The 8,726-nt window shown below is 39.1% G+C and overlaps 1 protein-coding gene across 1 annotated transcript in view; it reads right to left on the reverse strand.

Moving 5' to 3' along the window:
* Positions 1 to 8,549, reverse strand: part of Ppm1a (protein phosphatase, Mg2+/Mn2+ dependent 1A) — a 48,140-nt gene extending 39,591 nt beyond the window's left edge. The window contains exon 1 of the mRNA XM_004624815.2: positions 8,488 to 8,549. The gene's annotated coding sequence lies outside the window, so the exon portion shown is untranslated. The remainder of the gene's footprint in view (positions 1 to 8,487) is intronic.
* Between the last annotated feature and the right edge of the window lie 177 nt (positions 8,550 to 8,726).

The following is an 8,726-nucleotide window of genomic DNA, read 5'->3' on the forward strand; positions in this document are numbered from 1 at the left end:
AAAAAAAAAAAAAAGTAGAAGAGAATCTACAGAATGGGAAAAATTTTGCTATGCTAGCTACTCCTCAGATAGAGGACTACTATCTAGAATACACAAAGAACTCAAAAAAAAAAAAAAATTAAACTACAACACTAAAGACCAAGTCAAGAAATGGGCAAGAGAAATGAACAGACATTTCACAGAGGAAAGAAATACAGACGATCAACAAATATATGAAGACATGTTCAACATCTGACCATCAGAGAAATGAAAATTAAAACAACACTAAGATTCCGTTTTATTCCAGCAGGAATGGCAATCATTAGGAAAGCAAAGGATAACAAATGCTAGCACGGTGTGGTGAAAAAGGAACCCTCCTACACTGCTGGGGGGAATGTAAAACAGCACAACCATATGGAAACCCATACGGAGATTTCTCAAAGAACTGAAATTAGAAACTCCATATGACCCGGCTAACCTGTTGTTAGGTATCTTCCCCGAAGAGCTTAAGTCATCACACTGCAGGATATCTGCACACCAGTGTTTGCAGCTGCACAATTTATCATAGCTAAATCCTACAAGCAGCCTATGCACCCATCAACACACAACAGAATAAAGAAATTGTGGTATCTACATATATAATGGGATGCTACTCTGCTATAAATAGCAAATTTGTAGGAAAATGGATGCCTGTGGAAAATATAATGTTGAGTGAAAAAGACCACACACAAGCTTAAATATTATCTAGTATCTCTCATTTGAGTAGGGCAAAGTATAAGCAAAGAAAATGATAAAGGATGGGTAGAAAGGGACAAATGAACAGATCTCTCACAACAGGAAGTGGCCCAAGGGAACAAGGGTAAGGAGTGCAGTGGAAAGGAGAAACAAGAATAAAGATGAGCCACGCACAGAACCCTAATAACCCCAATTAATGTAAACACTACATGCCATAACATGAGCTAAGACAGTATCAACAAACAGAAAAAGGGGTGGACCACAGAAGAGGGTGGTGCAAGGGGAAGAAACAAGCTGCAATAGGTACATGTAACCACTAAGCTGCATGAATCGCAAACATGTAGAGACAAAAAAAAAGGGGGGGTATTTCAAAGTAGTGAGCACAAATAAAATCAGCTGTAAGATACAACTGTATAGCTTGCCAAGCTAATGTAACACATCCATATCTGAGACAATTCTTTTTTTTAAATATTTATTTATTTATTCATTTATTTTTTGTGTGGCCAGCTCAGCCCACCAGGGGGTGGGGCTGGCTGGCATGTGGTGCTGGGGGATTGAACCGCGGTCCCTGTGCTTTGCTTAGCTTAGCTTGTTCTAAGTAGGTGCGTTAGACCACTGAGCCATCTCACCAGCCCCTGAGACAATTCTTTAGCATGACTCCACAGGGAAAAGTTTTAAAGGCAGCAGATATGACATTATAATGTACATTTGAAACCTGGTGTACAGTGCCACCTCAGATCCCTACTTCATCACAAGATTCACTCTCTGGATAAACAGAAGAGTAGTCATGTCCGTCGTACTTTTCTGACCCCCTACAACTCCTGACAGACTTGTAATGATAGCAATAGAACTATAATGACCCACGCATATAATTATTTTGGAAAGACCATGGATATGTATTTAGCTTGTTACCAGCTTAAAACTTGGGGCAAATAATGGCCATCTCAATTTTCTCATCTGCTAAGATACAAATACTACTACTACAGTATCTAACTCATACAGAAGCTGTGAAGATTTAATAAGAATTGAAAATTTCTGGGCTAGGGAGACAGCCCAGTGGCTTCAGAGCCTGCCTGAGAACTGCAAGATCTTGAGCTGGATCCCCACTACCCCCCCCCATAAAAAGGGCTGGGGAGATAGCTCAGTGGAGTAAGTGCTTGCCTGGCATGTGCAAGGGCCTGAGTTCAATCCCTGATACCAACAAAAAAAAAAAAAAATTGAAAATTTCTAACAACAGTTTTTGGCATATAAATGCTTGGTGGTTAGCTGCTTATGTTAACACACTAGAAAAACATGAGGCTCACAAAGAATCAAACATAGATGGACCCCAGCAGTCACTGACTAACCATAAGAATTTATTCATTAAAAAACTAATAAAGGGGCCAGGGAGATGGTTCAGTAGAATAAGTGCTTGCCTGGCAAGCACAAGGGCCTGAGTTCAATCCCCGGTTCCGCAAAAACAAACAAACAAACAAACAAACAAATAAAGGAAATCTTACATGTTTTTCAAAGGGAGTACTACAAATATTTTGACAAACTTCCAAGTTTAGCTTAAATTTATATGAACATGGGCTATTCACACTTTGGTTATTTACCTTTTTTAAAAAAACTAACACCATACACTGTAATCTCTGCAATCTCACAATTCCTTCCTAGCTAAAACAATACCTACTTCATGATAATATTTGCAAATGTATCTATTATACTCTGGAAAGGGCTACATGATTATAAATGTCCTATTGATCCTCAGAGGGGAAGTTAAAATGAAACCTATATAGGTCCAGATTCACTCAGACTAGTCTTCTACATCAACATAAAAACTCTGCTACATTTCAGATTTTTACAGCTATCACACTTAAATATCCAGGTACAGGACAACATATATGAAAAGAGTCACAAATCTCTGGTTCCAGAAAGCTCCTAGCTATTTCCACTACCTCTGCCTAGGATTCCCATTCCTAGGTCATTTTGCTGAACACTTTGAAATACCTGAATATTTGCTATCCATAATCCATTATGCTAGGCTGTGGGTATAATAAATTCCTGCATTTTTGTCTTCAGAACTGAACACAGGGGCTGGCGAGATGGATCAGTGGTCTAAAGCACCTACTTAGAACAAGCTTAGCAAAGCACAGGGACCACGGTTCAATCCCCCAGCACCACATGCCAGCCAGCCCCGCCCCCTGGTGGGCTGAGCTGGCCACACACACACACACACACACACAAATAAATAAAAATTAAAAAAAAAAAACTGAACACAATTAAAATTAAGACATAAATATTTAACGTAAAAGATATGGTAAAACCATACAAATAATACACAAACACACTGCTATCAATGTACTGAGAAAGGAGAGCTAAAACACTAATGGAAAGGGAAGACACTAATGGAGTAAAAAACACTAAACTGATAAAATCTGGAGAAGAAAAAGAAATAATCACAGACTATAAAATTTTCATGAGCAAAGATTCACAGAAAGAAAAGCAAAGGGTATGTTTCAGAGATGGCAAGTGTTTGGTTGAAAGAGATCATGTCTGAAATCTAATCACAGAAAATGTCAAAGCAAAACCAAGAAATATGAACTTTATTCTAAATGCAAAACGGAGTCACTGTAAAAAAAAATAAAAATTAAAAAAAAAAAACCAAAATAATAGGCAGCATTTTTACAAAAAGTTTTGTGACAGGGTGCACAGGGGTACAGCGCAGGGTGCCAGGGGAAGACTAGAGTGTAACATCATAGTTTGGGTTCAATCTTAAATAACCAAACCCACATATAAAGCTAAATCTAAACACAATAAGCAGAACTCAGTTAAATAAAATCCTTCCCTTACTCTCTTGAATCTTTTTGAAATATGTAAACATGAATTACGCTAACCTTCAAAATGCTAACCTTATTCTTCCCTATTCACTGATTATTCCAAACATTTACCTTCACTTTATTACTGTTATTCTTCACCCACAATTTAACCATCTACTCCCACCTAATCATTAACTCCAAGGCTCCAGTTTCCTTCCCACTTCAGACAGCCAAATAAATCTATTCATACTCAATTTTTTTCCTACTACCTCTTTAATTTTTAGTCTACTCCTAAGCTAGCTCTATATACTTGAAGTCTTTAAAACCTGTTCTAAGTTCTCAGTCGCCTCTAGTTATGCTTCAAGGCTTACTGCAAAAAGTATCCTCAAAGCCAATTTCACACCGAGTCATCTTGATTCCAACTATCTCAAGATTTCAAATACTCAACAGCTAACCATTTATTTGGCACTTTCTTCACTGTAGAAAATATGTCAAGTACTTGACTCAGAACCTTCCAAGCAACCTTATGAGAAACTTTCCATTTGATAATGAAGACAGACTTAAGAGAAATCAAGAAACTTATACAAGAACACTTCATTAGAAAGTGGGGAAGCAGGGCTTCACGACTCAGTTCTATCTGAGTTTCAAGGCCGGCTTTACCATCTACATTATGGGGCTACTGACATGACTCTCTTGATTATATAACTCTGAACCATTTCCCCATGGCCTTCATTAAAGCTATCAACTGTCTGAAAATCAATATTGATTCCAGCCCAAAATAAAAAACTTCTGGCTCTATTAACTTCAGAAAATTTGGAAATGAGAACATGAACTTAAAAGCTTACATCTTTTCTTAATAGTTTTGATGAGTTTTTTTCATTGGAAGACAACTATATACATTTAGAAGCTACATTTTAAACTCTAGAAACCTATGAACAATGGTTGAGAGAAATGTTGACATCCAGCTTTTAAAATCTTGGTTCCCAGGGACAAGATGGATCATATAATTACAAAGAATCCCCTAAGAAATATTTTTAACCATGCTTACATACATGCAGCCTGATCCTGGCATGCTACTTGGGTTTTCTATGCCTGTTTTCACTTTACAAATGAAAAAATAACCCTCCTCTGTGGGTTCTGCATCCATGAATTCAACTAACCTTAGACTGAAAATATCTGGAAGAAAACTGTACTGACCATGTATGGACTTTCCCTGCCATTACTCTCTAGACGATACAGTGTAACTGTACACATAGCATTGACATTGCATCAGTTATCACTGGTAACCTAGAGATGGTTTAAAGTATATGAAAGGGTGGGTATAGGTTATATGAAAATGAGGGCCTCGAGGATCCACTTTTATATCCCCGTGGTGCTAAACTAATCCACCAGGATAACAGCATAAGTCTATGGATTCCAAATAAACACATTCAAAATTATGAAAACTTTCTGGGCATAGCCCATGCGTAGAATTTCAGCAATCCTGGACACTGAAGCAGGAGGATCACAAGTCTGTGGTCAGCCTGGGCAAACAAAACACTGTGTCAAAAACAAAGGTGGCTTAGAGATGTAGTTCAGTGGTAGAACATGCATGTGGCATGCATGACACGCTAGGTTCAAGCCCCCCACCTGTGCTTAAAACAACAACAACAAAAAAAAACCTCAAGCTCCCTTTTTAAACAGTTACTAAAGGACTGGTTAATGCATTTGTTATCACAAACACAGTAACAGTCTAATCTATTGATATACATCATTTATATTTTCCAGTCTCATAAAAATTTGTATGTCATTTTAGATAAAGACAGGCAGAACAAACTGCCCTCAACAGTTTACTTTCTTTAGGCCCTCTCATCTGTCTCTGCGAAAGTAAAGCTTAAGAGATTAAGAACACATAAAGGCCAAAACTGAACAAAGGGGAGATGAGGAGATAGCTCAGCAGTCTAAGTGCCTGCCTGACAAGTGCAAGGACCTGGGTTCAATTCCGGGTGCTCCAAGCAGTGCCTGCCCTACAATCTTGGGCATAGGGGCCAGGAAGATGGCTCAGTAGAATAAGCACTTCCCTGGCAAGCGCCTGAGTTCAATCCCTGGTTCCACAAAAAAAAGAAAAAACAAAACAAAAAAAACAGAATCCTGGGCATGCCATGCAGGCAGGCCAGTGAAACCAGCCATGCACACCTGGAATCCCAGTACTGGAGAGACTGAGACAGGAGGATCACTATGAGTCCGAGCTAGCTGCACAGACAGACCCTCCACCAAATACGTAAAGATTTTAAAACATGATCAGACACAGGGGCCGGGAGTTTGATCCCTGGGCCTGCTGAGCCAGCTCAGCCCCCCTGGGGCACTCTGTGATGGTGAATGAGACTGAACTTGGTGACGCAGCCTATAATCCCAGGACTTGGGAGGCTGAAAACAGGAGAATCACTACGAGTCCGATCTACGCAGTGAGACCCCATAGACCCTGTCCTAAATACAAAAAGAAAAAGAAAAAAATCAAAGAATGTATCTTGGAGGTTATAATAAAGTATAAAATTGTTACTTATATAATATGGAGCACATTTGACACTGGAGAAACACATATAATCAACCTTTTGGTTTTTACATAGGTTAACCCCCACTTCTTTGATATAAAGGATGGCTAACACATGTAGGTCAGAAATTGTATAAGTCTTTGCCACTAACAGCAAATGAATGAAGCAACTGAATATTAAAATGTTATCATAGCTGGGCACAGTTGCTCAGACCGGTAATCCTACCATGCTGGGAGGCTGAGGCAGGAGGAGTCAAAAAGAAAAATAAAGAGCTGAGGGTACAGCTCAGGACAACCAAAAGCTCTACCTTCAATTTCCAATACTGAAAACAGACCAACTCTACTGAGTGGAAGACAGGACGTAGTGTAACCTACGATTTACACCCTATGTTTAAGAAGACAGCTGTTCCCCAGCTGCCTCATGTGACCTTCTCCCCATTCCCAAGGTCCATATATTTTCACAGAGCCACACCTTGCTCTGCCTTTTCTTGGGTAACCTTACAACACTGCTTACTGGCAGGCGGTTTTATTACATGGCTGCCTCAGTCTGATTTGATTAAGAATGAAAACACGTTGAGAGTGCCATTCTGAGTCACACACCCAAGCAACAGACAATCATTTGAAACAAACATCACCATATCACCTGAAAAATTAATCATGTTTGTGTACACCAGCACACACACCTCAGAAAAATCACTCCACCTCTAGCATATGAACATTAATTTCAGGTAACAAGCTTCCTGGAAAGTCTCTTTAAAATTATATAATAAATAGGCGTTCAGAAGCAATGAGCATTCTGTGAGCCACTGTGATGAGTGAACAGTCTAGGGGTACTCTGAATAAATACAGACTGTTGGTATTTGCTAACTGCTCAACCATGTTTACTATATGACAAAATGATGCTGTTGTAGAGTTCTTTTTTGAGGAGGATGAGGTTTAGGGAAAGTTTTCAAAAAAAAGTTTACTAAGATGGGGCTTCCATCACCAAACTGTCTTCACAACGTTTTCTTCTGATGCCCTTCACACTGGCTACCAAAGGCTGTGTGCTCGTTCAAACCCTGAGTCAGGAGTGGCTTTAGTGTAATAGCCACCACTGTCCCTCCCAGGGGCTTCTCCGACTTCCCAATCCAACAAAAAATATCAGTGAAGGCAACCTACAGAACAGCTTTCCCAAAACACAATCAACAGCTTAAAGGTCTTTTAAGTAAAACAGAACTCAAAAAGAAACATCATTTAAAATGCTAAAAAAAAAAAAAAAAAAAAAAAAATCGAAGTGTGAGGTACATACCAGGCATTTGTGAAGGTACACTGAATACACAACAGTAAGAAAAATTAATAATTAATAATTGAACTGTACATGTGACAATACGATCTACCCTCTGGCTTTACTGGTATGAAGCTGAGACTCAAAAGGTTAAAAGTCTTGTCTGTGGACACATTCCGGAGCACAGCCAAGACTAAACAATTCTGCTCTCCTAGTGCATGTTCCCCCTTCAACAGGTTACACTGTAACTGTCACCACTTCTGCCCTTTATACTATAAAGTATAAAATGATACAAACCATTTTAAAAAATAATAAACGATACAAGCTTTGTAAAAAGCAACCGGAAGACATTAGTAGTCTGCTTGTTACTTCTCAAAAGCATACAGAGGTACTAATACCAAACTTTATCAGTCTTAACATACCACTCCTATAGTTATTTCACCGATGTGAAAATATTTAAGAGGATCAAGTCAACTGCCTTAAGCAACTTTCACATGCAATTCACTACTGCTTCTACAACATGGCATTGCTGTAAACTGTCAGATTAAAAGTACTCATTCGTAAATGACTAAATGTTTAATCATTGGTACACGTAAGAAAACTGTAATATCTAACATCGGGAATGAAATGCTACTGTGCTTGGAATTATCTGTTGGCAAATGAAACATTTAAGTCAACAAAGGTAACAACTAAAATCAGGAAATAGGGGGTGGCCTGACGCCTCTATTTTCTCATCTGTAAAATAGGGGAATGACATACACAATCTGTGAGAAAGGTGCAATACATGGAAAGATAATGTATTCTAGTTAAAGGGAGTTGGGATCTGCTGGGCTCCGGAGGGCTCTGGAAGCCTCAGGCTGAGCGCAGCATTGCTTAAATAAACAACTTCTGAGTGTTCCACACCTTAAAAAAGTGATTACATTTAAAACCCCAACAGGCAAGTTTGAAAAGATGACACTTTATTCCTCAGAGCAATTTTTAAAAATTTCTAACGTCCACTCATTCTATGGAACAATATCTGAATCCCATTCTTCTAATTCCTTTTAAAAACATATCCGGCTCTATATGCCAATTAGCAGCGACCTTGGGGTGGGGATGCTATAGATTCCTTGGCCTGGACAACTGAAATGTGTGAGCTTTGTAGACATCTTTTTAAAAGTGGTACATCAGAAGAAAAATACCTCAAGTGGTGAAATTTTGAAAATGTGTCTACAATCGCGGTTGGGACAGACAAGGCTCCAAGTTTATTTAACACCTACAAGCAGAACAGAACCGTATCTCAATCAAACTCGTAACAAGAACTTCTGACCCATTTACACTGCCCAGAGGATGCGAAATCACAATTCACTCCAATGGACGCGCTCGACGCCTCACTCATGAATGAACCCGAGGCGGCGCCGACCGAGCTCCCCCGCCGCCC

This window comes from Octodon degus, unplaced genomic scaffold, assembly GCF_000260255.1.
Source record: "Octodon degus isolate 3935 unplaced genomic scaffold, OctDeg1.0 scaffold00007, whole genome shotgun sequence".
Taxonomy (NCBI): domain Eukaryota; kingdom Metazoa; phylum Chordata; class Mammalia; order Rodentia; family Octodontidae; genus Octodon; species Octodon degus.